General features: G+C 38.8%; 1 protein-coding gene across 1 annotated transcript in view; it reads right to left on the minus strand.

Annotated features, from left to right (window-relative positions):
- The window catches only part of LOC109401369 (protein numb), a 165,819-nt gene extending 146,402 nt beyond the window's left edge, over positions 1-19,417 (minus strand). The window contains exon 1 of the mRNA XM_062851237.1: positions 18,388-19,417. The gene's annotated coding sequence lies outside the window, so the exon portion shown is untranslated. The remainder of the gene's footprint in view (positions 1-18,387) is intronic.
- Between the last annotated feature and the right edge of the window lie 254 nt (positions 19,418-19,671).

Here is a 19,671-nt window from a genome sequence, read left to right on the forward strand (position 1 = left end):
AGGAATTCTCACAATAAGTCCTCCAGGGATTGTTCCAAGCAACACGCATGTCTCAAAAGAGTCACGGCAGCCCAGGTTTTGGTTGCGCAGAAGTCACTGTGACTTGCTTTAACCCTCATATGATGTCAAGCTAGGCGTACCGCGGTAGCGTAGTGCACGCTCAGCGAGCCTGTCTGGGTTATATTGACCGCCACATCCTACTAGGGTTAAACATATAAGTACATACATGCTAAAAGTGCTTTCAGTCATTTCTCCAGGGAACCCTTCAGGAATTCATCCAGGGAAGACTCTTTTGGAAATCTGTCGGGGATTCCTCCCAGAATTTCACTGAGAAATGTACCAAGAATCCCTCTAGGAATTCCTTCTTAAATTCATCCAGATATTTTTTCTTGAATAAATTCTCGGATTTAAAAAATATCCATTATTTGAGAGCTTTCCGAAAATACCTGCAGAGAATTCGTCAAGTATTTCTCCAGGAATTCTCTTCAGGAATCCTCACAGAGTATCTCGAGGTTTCCCTCTAGTGATAGTTTCAGGGCTTCATCATGGAAGCTTTTGAAGACGCATGCCCTCTGCGGTCTGTGAAGACCACAAAAGGAACCCCTTGGTGGAACTCTGATCTGGCCAAGCTCAGGAAACAATGTACATAGAAAATATCGGTCTGCTGAACGATCCGGTTGGAAAGAGCTTTGTAAAAATGTTTCCAGTTTGAGTGAAGTCAGTCGGTTGAACAAATTTTCCTCTGATGACGATGTTCTGGAATGCTTATTCAGAACACACTTCCCTAAATGTGTGGATATTACATCTTTGGAAAAACCTGATGTCTTTCCTTGTAGTTATGATTCTCTGACTTTGACTCGGAGTATCATAACTTTGGAATCGATTGAGTGGGCACAAAATAGTTTCGCTCCTTTCAAATCTCCTGGTGCAGATGGGATACATCCTATTTTGCTTAAGAAGAACTACTTGTTTGCACTTTTGCTACAGGGTATATTCCCAAATCTTGGCGGGATATTTCTGTAAAGTTTAATCTGAATGTCGGTTGTGCGTCGTACGAAGAAGCAAAGAGTTTCAGGCCTATCCGTTTGACCTCTTTTCGTCTGAAATGCTTAGAACACCTTGTCTATCATCAAATCCGTGAGGACCTGGCCAACGAGCCTCTTCATGTGAACCAACACCCCCACCAATCTGGTAAGCCCACTGTGATTCTTTTACACTAAGTTGTTTACGAAGCATGATGAAAAAGCAATCACTCAAAAACAATCTTGTTCGGGTGTTTTCTTTCGAAGGTGCTTTTGACAACGTGCCTTTCAATGCCATATTGGAAGCCACACGGAGTCATGGTATATCTCCAATGATTTCCAATTCGATTCTTCATATACACAAAAACCGATATCTCTTCTCAACATTGCGTCTAGCAGCGATTAGGAAATATACGGCCATGCCGTAGTGCCGCTTCAAAGTGAGAGTGAGAGTGCGCGTCCATAGGATTTCCGTGGATTTGATATTGTTGATATTCTTCATTACGGTTTCGCAAACGCGCACTCCCACTCTCACGCGTAACTATAATGGCGCCCTTAGTGTTTGTGGATGCCCCCAAGGGGGAGTCTTGCCACCGCTTTTATGGAATCTCGTAGCAGATACGCTATTGAGGCAACTCAATAATAGTGGTTTTAATATTTATGGTTTTGCCGACGACTACCTAGCATTATTAGTCGGTATGTGCATCGCCACCCTTTTCGACCTGAAGCAAAGTGCCCTTCAAGTAGTTGAGGGTTGGTGTCACCAATATGACCTTTCGGTTAATCCGGGTAAAACATCTATTGTTCTTTTTACGGAAAAGCGAAGCCGTAATGGCGTTCGACCTTTGCGTCTCTTTGATTCTGAAATCGATGTGACTGAACAGGTAAAGTACGTTGGAGTTATTCTCGATTCCAAGCCTTCCTGAACACCTCATATTGAATTCAGAATCAAGAAAGCTTCAATGGCCTTCGGGCAATGCCGGCGTACCTTTGGTACAACTTGGGGTCTAAAACCCAAGTATATAAAAAGGATTTACACAACTGTTGTTCGGCCAATATTGGCCTATGGATGTCTTGTGTGTTGGCGAAAGAGCGAAATGAGAACGATCCAATCAAAGTTAAGCCATCTCCAAAGGATGTGCTTAATGGCGATATCTCTTCAACTGCCGCGGCAGCGCTCGAAGTTTTCTTTGACGTTACACCACTACATATTCATCTTAAGCAATAAGCACTTTCCTGCACTTACCACCTTTCGGTATTCGGTTTACTAGAGAAAATTTATGTGAACCGCACATCAACACACACCTCGTTGTTTCCACTTTTGGTGAATTGGGACAAAGTCATCCTTGCTCCAAGTGACCTTACAATTGCTTGTAATTTTCCATATAGGACATTTTCTACTAAATTTCCTTCCCGTGAAGAGTGGAAACCTGAATATCTGGAGAGAAACGTATTAGATGGCATCGTATGTTACGCTGATGGCTCCTTTCTCAAAGGTCGAGCAGGTTCTGGTGTACACTTCCGTGAACTAAGGCTACATCAGTCTTATTCACTTGGTAGACACTTCACAGATTGAATATTTCGATAAGATGGGTTATTTGGATTAGAATCATTCGAATCATTACCATTCAGCAGCTCCACACACAAATGTTCTTCTTCTTTGTTGTGGCTCTATGTTCCCACTGGGGCTTGGGACAATTATTAATTGAATGGCTTTCTTTGTCTGCCATTGATTGCATGAGTTTGTATATTGTGAAGTAAGCTCAATGATACACTATATATGCCCAGGGAAGTCGAGAAAAGTCCCCGACCGGAACGGGAATCGAACCCGCCGTCTTCGGGTTGGCGATCCAAAGCCTTATTCACAAGGCTAACTGCAAACATAAACGTATTACAAAATAAATTAAATAAAACGTCAGTTTGTCCAAAGACAAGGCTTCGGTCCTTCGGTGCTGGTTTCCCGATGACAATTCTTCATCCACAGACGAAAATGGTAAATTTACAATGATCCGTGCAAAAAAAAACATCGCGCGTCAGGGAGTTCGTTCGTGTATGCAAACGGTCCGTTCTTGTTTGGATTTTCACGTTAGGCTAATGTAAAATCGATATCCGATTCTGATTCTGTCTGAGGAACACTTGGAGCTTCGCGACCGGAAAATAAAAGTTAGTTTTTTCCTTCACATGTCAACCAGCTACCACCCATCGATGCGATGGTTAGAGGTAGTGGGGCTAGGTAGATGTACTTCCAAGGTGGTGGAAAATTCAGCCAAAGCTCATGACAATGGTGACGACCCGCATACGACGATGGCACCTACCGAATTTCGGTCATGTCATGTTTGTCTACCGCCGTCTCCTGTTGCTTATATCGAAATAAGAACATGAAATTGAATGATCCACTTGGCAGCATACCAGTCGTTTCAGAAAATATAAACGTTGAATAGATGCATACCAGCTTAGAACATTTGGAACATTACTTTCCCAAATTTTATATGGTTTTGAAAATTTCACTACAATTTGGACAAAAAAAATTAGTAAAAAAAATGTTGAATGTTCTTGATAAAAGTGAGAAATTATAATGAAAAACTGATAACCATCATGAATGAAAACACCTTAAAACTTGTAATTTTTACGAAGTAAATCTGAAATTTCAGTCCCTCACAATGAATAATGATTTAAAAAACGGTTAGAAATCTTTTGGCATTCAACCAGCGTTTCCAACATAATATTAAATCTAACTTTGTTAGTGTGCCAGCACTCGAAAACGAAACACTTAATCGCGACTGTCCCAATAAAGCAGTGCTTTATTTTGGAAAACCATTTACCAGCCATCTTTATAGGCTGTTTTCTTCTCTACTTAGTTCCACTTGGAAGCATCCTCCTAAAACATGTCGCTGCCAAAAGCTGTTAACTAGTGCACATATGTGCGAAAATAACGCAACAGATAGATGTCACTTCGAGTTGCTCACATCCGTGAACATCTTTGAACCGCATCCAACAAACAAAAGCCGCTTCCTACGGAATAATGGCACCACTAGACCGGATACACCCATGTGCCGCTACCCAGCCAGTTGCCGTGTATAGCTACAAAACAGCAAGTACGCTCCAAACCCAGAAAGCGTGAAGGTAAAGATGATCCATCGGTACTCGGTAGCTTTAAGCCAGCAGCCGCCAGCATTAGCTACGCAATCGGATCGTTTGTTCACTTGTTCGGTTGGCTGCACGATACCTATATAAGTACATACGAATCTCTAGATATAAATGTTCCGAGGTGAGGGCTTCCTCAATACAGTTGGATGTTGCGTAGGCAATCACGACCGCACCAGCTTTAGTCGGCCCATAGGTAATTTGTGCCAATTTTCGAAGCCATACGAACGATAATCGTTTCATCGAAGAAGCGCATGCTGCTGGCTGCAGTGCAGCCTCCGCGTCGGCCGTGATTGCAGCATATGACTATAAATGGTGGTACGGTTGGTGTAACCTGCTACTCCTACGACCTAGTAATCATGTTACAGCTAGCTATCCCATTTAGCTGTGACAAATCCAAATCGGAGCTCAGAGGAATAGCACTGAAATATTAGTCAAGAGATCTAATTGAGGTTTGAAGCCATACAAGAAGTGCCACATCGTCTTGGTTAATCTGACTTTCAGATTGACGAAATGACAAATGTAAAATGTGGAAGAATATACCTACAACATTTGCAATTTAAAAAGGCTGCTTGCTAGTCTCCACTTATTCTAAAACTTATGTTGACAACATCGAATGGTCACAGACAAACAGACCTCGCAAACTACTTACTCTCCATCGATCACATTTCAACGATTGATTCATTTTTTACAGTTACCTCAAACCGATGAATCGCCTTTATTTTGACCCACTATTTTTATGAATCAGCGTGATAATCAAACGAGTTTATGGATCACTGCCGTCATTTTCGACTATTCATAATGTTTTAAATGAAATTTTGTATTAAGTATCAATTCAGTTTGTCTGTGGTATGGCATTGATTTTGACCAGAATGGAATGCATCCAAACAGAAATCAACTAGAACGAAGCAGTTTGTCAACTGAGTGGTGTGGAAAGATGCAGAGACTGGATGTCCAATCTAGGCGTAAGTGCATCGGGGGCAGCATAAGACGAGCGAACGGCAGTAGTTACTACTTACCAACCCAGCGCTATATGTTTCAACTTTCTTCAAGGTGTTCTACTGAAATTCAAGCCTCTTCTAGGACTTCCAGTTCAGAGACCATACAAGAGCAAATCGGGGCTAGCCATGTTGAATGGCGTTGGTTCATGAGAAGTAATGAATGAGCTTAACTTCAAAGGAAATCTTAGACCGACTAACAATGCAAAGTTGTTGATCAATAGAATGTTTATGAGAAAATTCAACTTCAATGCATACATTCTAAACAAATGTCACGAGGAATTCTTTGAATTGTTCTTTTGTGATGTCTTGCTTTAAGTGATTTCAGGATTTATTTCATTAGAAGACCCAGCATTTTTGCCTTTCTTGTACACCAAAGTGTAGTGAAAGGATATATGTTCACTCAAAACAAAAATTTTCGATGGAAGGCTCGGAGGGTCGAGTCACATATACCAATCAATTCAGTTCGACTAATTGAGATGATCGATAGTCATTAACTTTATAGGCCGATTTTTATGAAAATAAAAGAAAATCGCGTTAAGTACTGTTCCTTTGAATTTCACTAAGAATTCGCATCCTTTGACAGATACGTATTTCGACCTCAACTGTAAGGTCGTCTTCAGTGTCTTGTACTTGACAAGACACTGAAGACGACCTTACAGTTGAGGTCGAAATACGTATCTGTCAAAGGATGCAAATTCTTAGTGGAATTCAAAGGAACAGTACTTAACGCGATTTTCTTTTATTTACAGATATTCCCCTAACAAGCCCAGGTTAATCATCATCGATTTTTATGATTATTGCTCGAATCGAACCGGAATTCTATCGCATTGTTTGCTAAAGAAAATGGTACGGTTCGGTCGAGGCGTTCCGGAGTTATGGCCATTTTAGTGATTCGGACCAGCTCCGGTGAACTGACTGAACCAAACTCTATCATGTGGGACATCAAATTGCGCCGAATTGTGTAAACTTCAGCATGGTTGACGAATTTTTTGCGGAAATCATCAATGGAAATCAGAAAATGACGATGTTGGTCAAATATTCAAGAAGAGAACTTTAAGTCCAAGATGGCGACCCACAAAACACAACTAGAAAAGGCTGCTTTAAGGAGTTTAAAGCTCTTAAACCATACAATGTGGGTATCATTGGTATGGAGAAGAAGTCCAGAGTCTAAAAATGACGGGCAGAGTATTCAAGATGGTGGCACAAAATCCAAAGTTGGTGTTTTAGGCTCTGAAACCATGCAGTATGGATTTATTTGGTATAGAGAAGATGTCTGGAGTTCAGAAGTGTTGGCGGCCCATAATTCGAGAAGGCATCTGTTTAAAGGAGTTTACTGCCGTTCTACGCCCGTTTGTCCCATGTTATTTGGGAATCCTATTTGACATGGGACAATTATGTGTAGAACGGCAGTTTAGGGCCCTTAAATCATGCAAGAAATCCGGAGTCCAAAAATAACGACCACAATATCCAAGACGGCAGCCTAAATTTCAAGATGGCAGCTTTTTCACGGTGTTTAGACTCTGAAACCATGCAGTATAAGTATATCATTACATCTGTAATAGTCATTTATACCGCATCAATATTAAGGATTCTAATTTATGTAATTGCGGAGAATTTTATGAAGACATTGTTCACATTGTATTTGTATGCCATATGTTTGAATTACCTAGAAAAAGATTCTTTTGTAGTTTGAATCTTTTCAACCATTCCATTCCGGAATCTGTAAAGCTATGTTCACTTAGAATCCGGAATCATGTCACATTTTCTAGTGGCGCTCTCAATGAACATAATCATCATTCTTTGGCAGCACTCTGATCATACACTAATCCTCTTTAAATGGTGAAAATGTCATCGATTTTCTTGCAACGAGTGAAAAGTTATTTCAGATTGAAGACAAGAGGAGGAAAAAAATCTTGCACAAACACGTTGAAAATTTAGCGTGGTCAGGTACGACAGTCGCGAAAAATGTTAATATCGTCAAAACCATTATGTGTTATGTGCACAGATGTTGTTAACCATGTCATAAGGAAGTGTCCTCGGAAGAAAAAAGCTTAGGTTCATTGATAAATCTGCTTTGAATTTGAAGATTTGGCAAGAAGTTCGAACTCTGGGCATGGTTTTTTTGCAACAACATGATGAGAACCAATTCATACAAGGATGACAGCCTCAAGAATCGCGTGCTGCTTTTCAAAAACGCACACAAGGGATATGTAGAGGTTTTACCTATTTTGATGAGCTGCCATGACAGCCGGAGACGTTCAGTGGTATCGTCACAGATGGGTAGTGTTTATCAACGAAAAAAACACTCAAATTTCGCGTTTTCTCAATTCACTAAATTGCCCCTCATTTCTCAATAAAAAAAAGTTTGGCAATATTTCTTCGGAATCCTAGTCAGACTAGTCAAGGCACTCAGGACATTGCATAGATGACCTGATTGTTGAACAAACGTGCGGAAGGGATTGTTGCTAAAATCTACCACCGTTGTGCAGATTTTTAGAGAGGTCAACACTGAAAAAGTGAGAAAATGTGTGAAAAATAAAAATAAATAATTTCAATGATATTTTTCCATGAAAGTACAATAAATAACCTTTGTTTTGAGGGCTTCACCTTTTATGTTTGTTATTCCATCCCTAATATATACGTGATTTTGTCATTCCGGATTCTAAATGAACATAGCTTTACGTGATATACTCGGTAGAAAATGTTTACCTATAATGAAGTTGTTATATGAATTTTTAAATGAAATTTCATATGCTGTTAGAAATGTTTTGTATCTTCGGTTTTTTTTTTCAGATATGATCCATTGATGACCTTTGATGACTCTTGAGCAAATGCAGCCTCTAGATCCAATCGGAAGCATCAAGACACTGGCTCTACTATGGTTTTTTGCCGTTTGAGCCTTTAGATTTTATTACTATAATGTTTTTTTAAAGATGAAGAGGTTTTGTGCCTTTTTGAGAAGTATTTCAAATGGAAATCGCTCAAAGGGGTTTTTCCCTTTTCCAAATTCTTAGTTAAAAATAAATAAATAGCAATAATAATAATAGTATGAGTATATTTATTTGATATGGGGAAGATGTCCGGAGTCCAAAAATGGGGATCAGAATATTCAAGATGGCGTCCCAAAATCCAATATGGCGGCCCAAAATTCAAAATGGTGGTTGTTGAAAGGAGTTTTGAGCTCTAAAGCCATGAAATATATGAGGGGCCCAGATGCAAAGGGGTGTAAGTGACCATTTTGTTGATTTTGACCTGAGGATTTTTTATATCCTTAGATTTATAACTAATGCTTCGTTGGCATAGCCCCCTCGTTCGGCCTATCTCAACGTTAACCAAAAACTCAAACAAACACGCATAACTGGATATCGGAAAAGCTATACGGCAAACAACTGTAACATTTCGTTTCAATTTTAGCACTTTTGAGCATTAAAAATGAATGAAAATGTCACTTTGTTTAGCTTTTGTAGACGCCATGATTCTTCGGCTTAGTGGGTAGTCTATACACATGATCATAAATGGCATGATTCTGGAACATTTCGAACTGACTTTTCAATAACTGAACATTTGATGCGACGGTCAAAGACGCTATTTTGAATTTGTATATTTGTTTTCAACGAATAATAAATATTTTACAAGTTGAAAGTAAGCCGAATATTGAGGACATTTTTTTCACTATGTACCCAAATCTTGGCCCATCAGTAAAGTGACGTCAACAACACCGATAAAGTGACGTCAACAACATTGCTTGCGTAAGAGCCAGAAAGAACGAACAGGAAGAAAGATTTTGTGTACGGTGACTGTAAAAATATAACACAATAATAGGGTTGCGTTGTTTTCGTTAATAAATTAAGAGAGAACTTAAGTTTAAGTATTTTATTTACAGTTTTTTGAAAATTTGGCTCCAAAAATGTAATGTACAAGTAAGATTGGTGAACAAACAGAGATAATACTTCAGCAGAAATATTGAAAATGAGATAATAAGTGGTTCTAGTGTATGGAAAGCAATAGGCCAACGTTGTATCCACTAATAGGCCAGTTTTTGTACCATAGACCAACGTTGCATACCATCGCATCGAGTCTTTTCAACTTAATAAAGTAAATTCTTGAATATTTACGTTAGTTTACTTCCAATTGGGGAAAAATGCATTACCTGGAGTGTGTAATAGGGTCAACATATTATTTCTAGTGCTATTAATTCATGAGTAATGGTCAAAATTGTCAATGCGGCTTGCAAATTAGGCCAAGGAATGGTACATATACCCTATAGTCATTAATCTAAATTCTAAATCATTCAGGATGGTAACCATAAATTCCAAAATGGCTTTAAAAAATTCTACTGTTTTATGCAATGGGAACTATAAATGAATTTTGGATTGTACGGACCAATTTTTAGTGCCTCTGATAATACCGTTGTTCGGGGTGACATTTCGCCTAGAGGGTAACATTGGTCCATCAATCCCACGGATTCAATATAAGTCACAGAATCCGACGGTGGATGCGAAGTATCTTCGAATTATGTATTCTAGTAGTCTAGCACATAATATACTTTCCCGTCTTATTCTAAACATGCACGACGGTATTAAAGAATATCAAACAAAACAGAAGCCAGTTAACCGACATAGTTGCTTGTGCCATGAATAGGATATGTGTTTGAGTTTGATTGAAATGGTTTCCCGAAGGCACGAGAAAAAGGCACCATCACCGCTAGGAGGATTAATTAGAGTTCCTTAGGAGATTTTTGGAGTCGATTCATTACAATTTCAAAAATAACGTCTTCGTAATATTACCTCCAAATTTGGCCATACATGTTAGGTGGCATTTGACACATAAAGAACTTTTTTTATCTTAGCTACCATGAGATATAGGCATTTTCGGACATCGTTATATTTGAGTCAAAATTACACATAACATTAGAATGAAAAGGCCTAGAAACATGCAATGTTCAGAACAAATATACGTCATTACTTTCTCTTCAAAAGAGTTTGTTCAGGTATCACCCTAAGATAAAACTAAAAATTGAAGTTCAAATCAAGACCTAGATAAGAAGAATCTTTAGCATAGTTTTCCTAAATAACATTGCTGAAGAACTTGTTCGCCTATGGCACAAATTAAAAGGTTTTATTCCAGATATAAGTTAACCCTTAAAAGCCCTAGACTAATAACTTTTTTTTCCAAACGACAATTACTCAAAAAAAATTTGAATCCAATTTTAAATTAAAAGCGGTTAGTTGATCTTCCAATATCTTTTCTGAGTATTGAGAAATACCTTGCCACGAGGGCATTTTTCGGCAATTTTATTGAATCTCACACATATTTTCCTACTGAAAATGGTATTGTAAAAAGTATTTGTCCATAAAATGATCGCTCTTTGCTATAGACATGCCGCCGCTACGGAACCAGTTCCGGACGTTCGCTTTTCCGGACATAATCTCCGGAGGAACCTGCTACATACTGTCACAGACAAACAGACGTACCTCCTTCAAAACAGCTTCGCACATGCTTTTAACGATCAATTCAAATTTCATTTCATTTCCGCGATCCTTCCACCAGAGGCGTTAGTATTCGATCACTTCGACGTTTGCCAGTGTACACATTTCTGAATGATGCAAACGAAGGTATCCTTGAAAAATCTCTGGAGAAATCACAAATGGAATTTCTACATGAACCGTTAAAGGAATTACAGGCAGCATATTTAAAGGGATCCCCGGAGATATGTCTGGGGCAATCTCAGCAAGAATTTCCAGAGAAATCTCATGATTTATTTGTGGATGAACTTCGAGAGGATTTCTCAAAAGGCTTTACTTTGGATTCCTAAAAAAGTTTCACTTCACATTTTTCTGTGTATTTCTAAAAGAATTCCTTCAGACCATTTTAACAAAAAAAAACACTCTAGAACGCTCAGCCCACAAGAATTTTTAAAGATGTTACTTTTGTGATTTTTACAGGTTTTTTTAAACATTCCTCCACAAATTTCACTTCAAATTTCCGAAAAACACCTGCTGGTTTTAATCCACGAATTGCTCAATTTGTTCCTCTAGTAATACCTCTTGGAATTTATCCAAGAAGTCGTCAAGGATTAGACATTCTTGTTCGAATTCATTGAATTATTGTTGATAGGATACATCCTGCAATCACTATTGTAACTTCTCTATGGGCTCCTCCATAAATTCACCCAGAGATTTTTTTTTCAGGAATTCCTTCAGAATTACTTTTGCTTCTTCTAAGAATGTAATTAGGGATTGTTTCAGGAATTCATCTTCGTTTTCTTATTGGAAATCCTCTTCAGATTCATTTGAGAAATTATGTTAAAATTGTTCCAGATTTCTTGAGGAATTCGTGGTGGGAAACCTCTAGGAAGTCTTGCTGAGGTTCCTCAAGCAATTAATGGCGGAAATTGTTCAGCAATTCCTGGTGGAGGATTCTTAAGAGCAATGAATGCAAAAATACCATCTGGAAATGCTTGTGAAATCCCAGCTTAATGCTTGGAGAAATCCTGGTAGGAGTTCCTTAAGGAATCCCAGCAAGAATTCATGGAGATGTTCCAAGAAGATTTGAATAAACTGTAGAATGTTTCTTGAAGGGTCATTCTTTCCCGAGAGAAAAATCCCGGCAGAATCTCAAAAGGCATTCCTGGAGGAACTCTAAGAGGATTACTCGAAAGATTTCTCCAGCAATTTTTGTAGGAATGGCTGCTGGGGTTCCTCTGAAGATCCCTCTAAGGATCCCTCCAGGAGTTCTTCCTGGAATTCTTCTCCAAGGATTTCTCTAGGAATTCCTCTTGCAATACATCCAGTAAACAGCAGGGATTCCAAAAATACCTTCTGGAATTTCTTCGGTCAACCTTGCGGAGATTTCCATGGAATATCTCCAATAAATATCAATACTGCTCTTAGAAATCCTGCAGGAATTCTTGGAGGATTCTATGCAAATATTACATGGGAAATCCAGAAAAAAAATCTGGAGGATACCTACCTGAAATGTTTAGGAAAACCCCAGTAGCAGTCCTGGAGCAATTCCAGCAGTAGTTCCTTATATATTTTCAAGAGGATTCTCAGTAGGAATAACTTATTACAGGAGAAATCCTTGAATAAATTACAGCAGGAATTATTGGAGCAATACCAGCAAAGTGACCATTTTGTCGATTTTGAGCTGAGCATATCGAAAAGTTCTTATAATTTTAAGCTTATAGGAACTTTTTCAAGAATTTTTTTTACGGTGCATAGAAAAAATACAATAAATCGAAGGAAACTGGGTCGACTCCGAAACTCCATACATTTTGCATGGGATGAAAAATTGGTGAAAAACTTCAGACCACATTTACTCGAAAGTAGATTTTTGTCACTTACACCCCTTTGTTTCTAGCCCAATTCTTGTTTGAGTCCTTGCAGAAATTTATGGAAGAATCCCAAGGGGAATTCCTCGAAGATTTTTTTGATAAAAATCTCATCATCATCATCACTATGAAAGAAGCACAGGAGGAATTTCTGGAAGAGTCCATGAAGGAATCCCTTCAATTGTCTCAATGAGAATTTCTGGAGGAATCCCAGCCAACATTCTTGGAGGGAGGATTTTTGAGAGCAATATCTGAATGTATCCCTGGAGAAGTCACTCGAGGAAGAATTGTGGAAATATCTGTAAAAGTCCCTAGAGGAATTCATAGAGAAATTCTTTAGAGAATTTCTTCGGAGAAACTTTAGTGGATTCCCTGGAAGAATCCCTGGAGAAATTCCTGAAGGAACCCTTGAAGCTATTTCTTCAGCAATTCCCTGCAGGAATCGCCTAGAGAAGCTCATCAGATATTCCTGGAATTCCTCCAAGGAGTTTTAAACATATTTTTATACATATTCCTTCTGTGATACCGTCAAGGATTCCTCCAGAGATTTCTCCAAGGTATGCTATAAAAGTCTTCTTGCGATTCATTCGTAGATTTCTTCAAGGATTCCTTAAGGTTTTTTTTTTCTAAGGCAGCATCCATTTGTTACGTAACGCTAAAATCTACATTTTTATACCCCTCCTGCCCACTTTTTTGTATGAAAATAAAAAAAAAATGCATGGGCCGTATCGCTCGACCGTACTCTCCCCTCCCCCTAGAGCGTTACGTGTGAGCGGCACTTAAGAGTACCTACCAGCAGAAACTCCTACTAGAATTTCTCCAGGAACTCACCTGGGACTGCCCTAGAAATTCCTTTTGAGAGCCTTTCTAGAATTCCTGAGGGATTCTCAGCCGACATCGGCTGAGAAATCTCAACAAAACTTCCTGGTGGATTGTTCTAGAAATTACTAAATCGTCATACAAATCCCCGTAGGAATCGAAACAAGGATTTTTTAAACAATCGCAGCTATAACCACTAGCGTGGCCAGCTGCTTCTTTTTTACTCGTTCTTCGGAACAAATACGGGAAAGAGAAGGATGGAAGAGATGGCACTTGCTCTCTCTCACCTTAAAAAAAATAAAATCCAAAATTTTATAATTTTTGGTGTAGAATTCAACAAATGCGAAATATTCAGCTATTCGCAAGTTTTTGTAAAACCCTTGAAGGATTTTATTGAATTCTATAGAAACACTTTTCTATGACTTAAAGTCTAGCTTGTCAGAATCTCAATGAACGCCAATGGCCAACTTTTTCATCTACCAACCACTTTGAAGAGCACAATGTCATATAACACTAATCTAATCCTAAACACCTAAGTCTGGTCCTCTTATTTTAGGTCTATTACAAGTGAACAAGAACAAAAATATGGCGGAGCGAACCTAGTGTAATGCTTAAAGCACGCGACGCCGAGGACCTGGGATCGAATCCCACTCCCGACAAACTCGCAAAGCGTGGGTCCCGAGATAAACTAGCCTAGGGCTAAAAATTTCGTTAATACAGATAAAAAAAAAATAAGAAATATTATTGTTTGTATCTTACTTATAATGTTTGCGTTTAAGTACTAATACAATATTGAACTGGGATTCAAAAACGTCTGTCCAAAAAAATATTACACAAAAGCGTCTGTAAAAAAGAGTGCTCATTTAGAGGTAACTTAAGCAATACGGGAGCGTCTATAAATTACGTCACGCAAAAATTGCCCATTTTCAACCCCCCTCCCCCCCCTATGTCACACTTTTTGTATGAGACCTCTGAAATTTTTGTATGGGTTGTCACACTTTACTGAACCCCCCTCCCCCCTAAAAGCGTGGCGTAATTTATGGACGTTCCCTACTTGAATTTTATTAGAAATGTCATTTTATTGGTAGTTTCAAAAATCAATCAATTGTTTGCTATAATGGGAATGAAAAGATAATGATTCTCAGAGGTGTGTAGGAACTAAGGGAAAATTTGGAATCAAAGTGTCCACATATATTGGTTTACATATTTACTTGGGTTTTGCCCAAGTTTATTGCTACAGTTGCCTTCAAAAGTTCTATCCCTGTTCAATCTGAATCTTAAAATTTTCGTAGAATTTTTCAGTGACAAATGAAATTGCTCCATGTTTTGTTATTTTAGGCTTTAAAGTTTTTTTATTCACCTTATAATCACCTTGGTTTAATAAATATTCTGTTGAAATTTTGGAAGGTTGCATTTCCAACAGTACACTTTTTATAGGACATCAGAAGTATTCAACTTTCGGCCTGAATAAATTATTTGAATGAACAAAATACTTGTGTGATATAGTTTTTCCTAAACATGCGAAATAACAGTGAAAAATTATAAAAGAAAAATACAAATAATACTGAAAATTAAAAACAATAAAGCATAGTTTACTTTTTCAGAATTTTACTTTCGGGGGCCTCCCGAAGCTTAAATCCAGCACTTATTACACATAACAAATATTTTTCCAACAAACCCAAGGAGAATCATGGTAACCCTGGATGAATATAGAATAACAGTTAGCCTGTGTGTGTATCCTTTCCAAGTAACATTATGTAACCAAATATTCTTTTCAGGGGTTTTGAAAACCGACATAAAACCGAAAATCTTTGATTTTGCTTTTATGGTGATTCTAAGAACTCGAGTGAGATACTACTTGAGTTTGATGCTGTCTTGTTCTCTCCGGCAAAAATTTTGACGTTTACTGAGGCTTCATGAGGTCTGCTGTTTCTCTATCAACAATGCCTCTATAGAAACCAGCAAGAAGAACCTGGGATATCAGGGGTTGAGGTAAAATAAAAATCAAATCTTGGCAGCGCTCAAACGAAAAAAATATCGCTCTGAAGCAAAAAACTAGATATGTAGGTATTATTTTTTAACCTCAAAGAAAACATATGTGAAAAGAACCTAATTTTAAGGGAAAATCGTTCATATCTTTTGGAAGGAAATATCATCTTAAAAATGTTTGCGCAAGAAATTTGCATTTTCTAAGAGTGGGTAAAATACCAGAATAATTCACCTTGGAATCTAAAATCTATTCTTTTGAACAATGGAACACCGGAACAATGATCGGTCTATCAAAACGCTGTACTCTCTGCTGACGGTCGAAACTCACATAAAAAACAAGCTGCTAGTGGTCAAGTGCATCATCCGGCCAATGTTCACCTACATACACATCGGAAGTTTGAGGCAACTGCGCCAAAACTCACCGCAAGACGACGCAAGTTAAGCAGAATACGGTTCCTGTCTGACGATCTCCACAAGCTGGTCGGTGTCGACACTATTGATGCAAGCATCAAACGGACCATGAGATAGTTCAGGACGTTCTGGAAGATGTCAGCATACCCGCTCATCGAAGCACTCTTCCCTCAATATCTGTGATATTAGTTTAAGACATTCTGAAATCTAAGGATTTTTCAACTCTTTTGCCTGAAAAAGCTACATATAGCTAGTACTTTTCTGTTGTTTGTATTTATGTATCTTAAATGAATTTGAATTGTTCTCAACTGAAAGGTGAACTAGATCTCATTTTCACTTTCATTTTGCAGCATTTGGTGGGGCAATGAGAGCGCAAGTCAGTTCGAAGCCGATGATAAGGAGGGGTAATGGCTGAATAGTCTTTGCTGACCACATAAACGCCAAGGGATAGGAAAAGGGTATTTTGGTGTGGGATTAGGGTGTTGGTATAGACTTGACGATAATGCTAAATAGTGAATCGCATACCTTCCAAAACAAAAAAAAACAATAATCCACAAAATGCAAAGCAAGTCGAAAGCGCCCGATAGTTTATTTTGTCAATTATAACAAACGGACACTTCTATTCTCTCCGACCGTAAGTCACCCCGGAAAAAATGTACCTTCAGTTCTGGAAAATATATTATTCCCAATTAAACCATTAATCGAATTGTCCGCGTGGTCTTGTAGTACCCCTTCTAAGTAAGAACCAGTCATTGCCATACATATTAAATGCTAGGCATGACCCCATGGATAGCATTTGCATATGTAAAAGCTTTACTGATGTGACTTCCCTATTAGGCAATTTTCTCATATCATGTTTGTCTTCAAAACCTTGTGCAATTTGAAGTTAATAAACAATACATTACAAGGTTCGAATTTCCATAGAATGAGATCATTCATTCGCACTACAACACCATAGAATATTACAGAACAAATGCGAAAAATCTCCCTTTTTCCCTATCCGCAACCCGGGGACGCGCCCTGTTGGATTTCGAAAGCCTCGGAGAATATTACAAACCTTCAATGGCATTCCCACACACTTACCCACATTGCCCATTCAGGGGTCTGACTGGGCCTATTACCCTCCCTCAGTTTGTAATATCCAGGTAACCAATAAGCATTTGAGTAAGCCGTATTTCTGTTTTATATCTGCATTCGGCCTGCTTACTACCGTATCATAGCAGTTCGACTGCTAAAGTGCCCTATATCAACAATTCAAAAGCTACTTAAAATCTGACAGCAGTTTCGTAGCATTTCAAATGCATGGTATGTTTTGGTCAACAGGCATCGTAACTGCTACTTTATTGCAATGAAACTGCTAATTTACGTGTCATGGTTGTAGAAGCCATCATCATTTCCATGTCCATTCAATCATAGATAACAACGAATAAAACCAATGGGAAAACATGTTTTGGTATATTAATTCCATGGTTGGTTTCCTATGATCGATTTTATTATCAGCACCTGCTGAGCTCATAGAATAACGAAGCAACTGCCGGTGTAATACTCATGCCTGAAATAGATCAAAACTTCATAGCGCTTTATCTGATCATCTATAGCTTACCCTGTAGCGCGGTTCAGCACCATTGTCAACCCGAAGATCGAGGGATCGAATCCCAATTTGGCTGAAAGCAGCAAAAAACAGCAACAGCAGTTCAGGACGTGCTCCAAGCCTCAAAAGTTCCACGGAGAGTGAGAAAAAAAGAGAATGGGAAGCCGTAAAATGGGCAGGGGAAAATATTTGTTTTTATTTTTGACAATCTAGGAGATAAAAGGGATAAGCATTGAATCAGCCGTATAACGGGCCAAAACCTGCATTTAATAAGCACTAATGGCACATATACGGCGAATTAGCATTTAATGACCTGTTGTAGAGGCGCATATAATGCCGAATTAATGCCATTTTAACTGCTTATTGGTTACCTGGATATTCTCACCAACTTGGAATTATATTTTCCCGACACATAAATGACTTCGACAAATGTTCGATATACTATGCAGCAGCATGATCAGTATAACTATATCAGAAGACTTGAAGATCTGATTTTTACAAAACTGTTTGCCATTGCTTACATTCAGCTATTCCATTACTGCAAAGCACATCGGCCACATGCCCAAAATCAAAGTTTCCTGGAAGATATAATCCAAGCCCAGGGAACTGAAAGGTGAACTAGATCTCTGACATGTAAATGCAAATATTAAATGTAGTAACGTTTAATTCCAGAAAAAATAAATTAAATCGAATTGAATTTAAAATTATAAATACACTAATGATTGATTGCCATTTCAATTCGAGCGCTATATCATATAAACTGGATCTTCATATGTATTTATAACTTTTGAAACAGTCTATATTATTCCCTACTTTCATGATTAACATGACTTTTATCCATGGGCTAATTATTATCAGCCGTTACATTTTAGTAATACCACCTAAGCTCATTCCCAAAGATCAATTAAGTGAAATATTCAAACGGCATGCTGCAATAATTGTCAACACAATGGAAATTTAAATCCCACGTATTCACACCTCCTCCATATCATCCGTGGACGCAAATTGATGTCAAACAACTCCATTAGTGCGACTGATGCCTTGCCGCATAGAAAATAATCAACAAAAAGCACTCACCGTTCAACTTATCGATTTCCTCGGTCTGTTGTTATCGTCCGCGGCCTCCGATCTGAGCTGAGTCGTAATCTGATATAATCCACAAATATTAATCCTCACACTGTGTTGTGCGTTTTGTTTGTTTGGTGTCGACCCCACCTGGATTGGGCCTGCTGTGCACTGCTGGCTGCTGGATATGAAATTATGGAAGTGGGAATGCCTTCACCACCGTGACCGCAGAACTTCGCACTTCACACTACTGCGGTAGACACTACTGGATTTCACGCGACGGTGATGACCTTTTATGTAACACTTTCTGCTTCTGTTTCTGTATTTCGACAAAGGATGAAGGGGTTTAAATTTCTTTGTCACTCTGGAAGAGTTTCTTTACCGTGTCGTTAGTACTTCACTTATGTAGATTGGCGATGAATTCTATACCAAATGAAATACACTGATTATGATTTTCGGTATAACTTGACTTTACAATTATATGAGATGATGTCTAGCCAGCAACTCGCGAAACTAAACCCAATTGTACATTTATTCTTTCTTCACCAGAAATCCAACGCACTCTGGACTTCTTGATAATTCGGATTGCACAACAAAAGCACCCACCTTCTATCGACTTTGCCGTTTTGCGATAATCACCACTGCACTTGGCGCAGTTGATTCCCTTCCTAACATGCCTAGAACTAACACACAGATTGAGTGAGAAAATTCAGCGATTCAAAGACGTGCTAAGAGGACGACTTCTTCGCTGCTGGAGAGCTGGCAACGTTAGCCCACATCAGAACCACCATATAAACACACTCAAACCACACATCACCGTACTCTACAATGGGTCTAAGCAGTACACTCTCGAGGCAACAAATGAGAACCAGGAAAACATCAGAAGCACACAGAACTGCATTTTCACGGACGTAATTTTTCGACCATCTTCACTAGTTGCGATTTTCTGAGTCAGTAAGCGTGCACAATCATCTTACGGTGCGGAGGGTATGCTCCATGTTCTCTCCCAGAGACCTTTGCACGTCACGCTAAACGTGGATTATGCTCCGCTGACGCGGGGGAGTGTAGGGCTTTGCGGACATTGGACCAAAACGCGTGCGGGATTCCGTAATAAATAGAAATAATATACCGCATTTAGTTCACCACTGGACTGCGAACTGCGACTTCATAAGTGCGAAAACGTAAATAAAAGTGCGCGTTTGCATCAAATCAGGTTGATGTCTTCGGCGCACTATTTCTTCAATCTATGGTGAACAAGTGCTCTGAAGACACCGAGTTGATTTGATGCAATCGCGC

The sequence above is a fragment of the Aedes albopictus genome, chromosome 2 (assembly GCF_035046485.1).
Source record: "Aedes albopictus strain Foshan chromosome 2, AalbF5, whole genome shotgun sequence".
Lineage (NCBI taxonomy): Eukaryota > Metazoa > Arthropoda > Insecta > Diptera > Culicidae > Aedes > Aedes albopictus.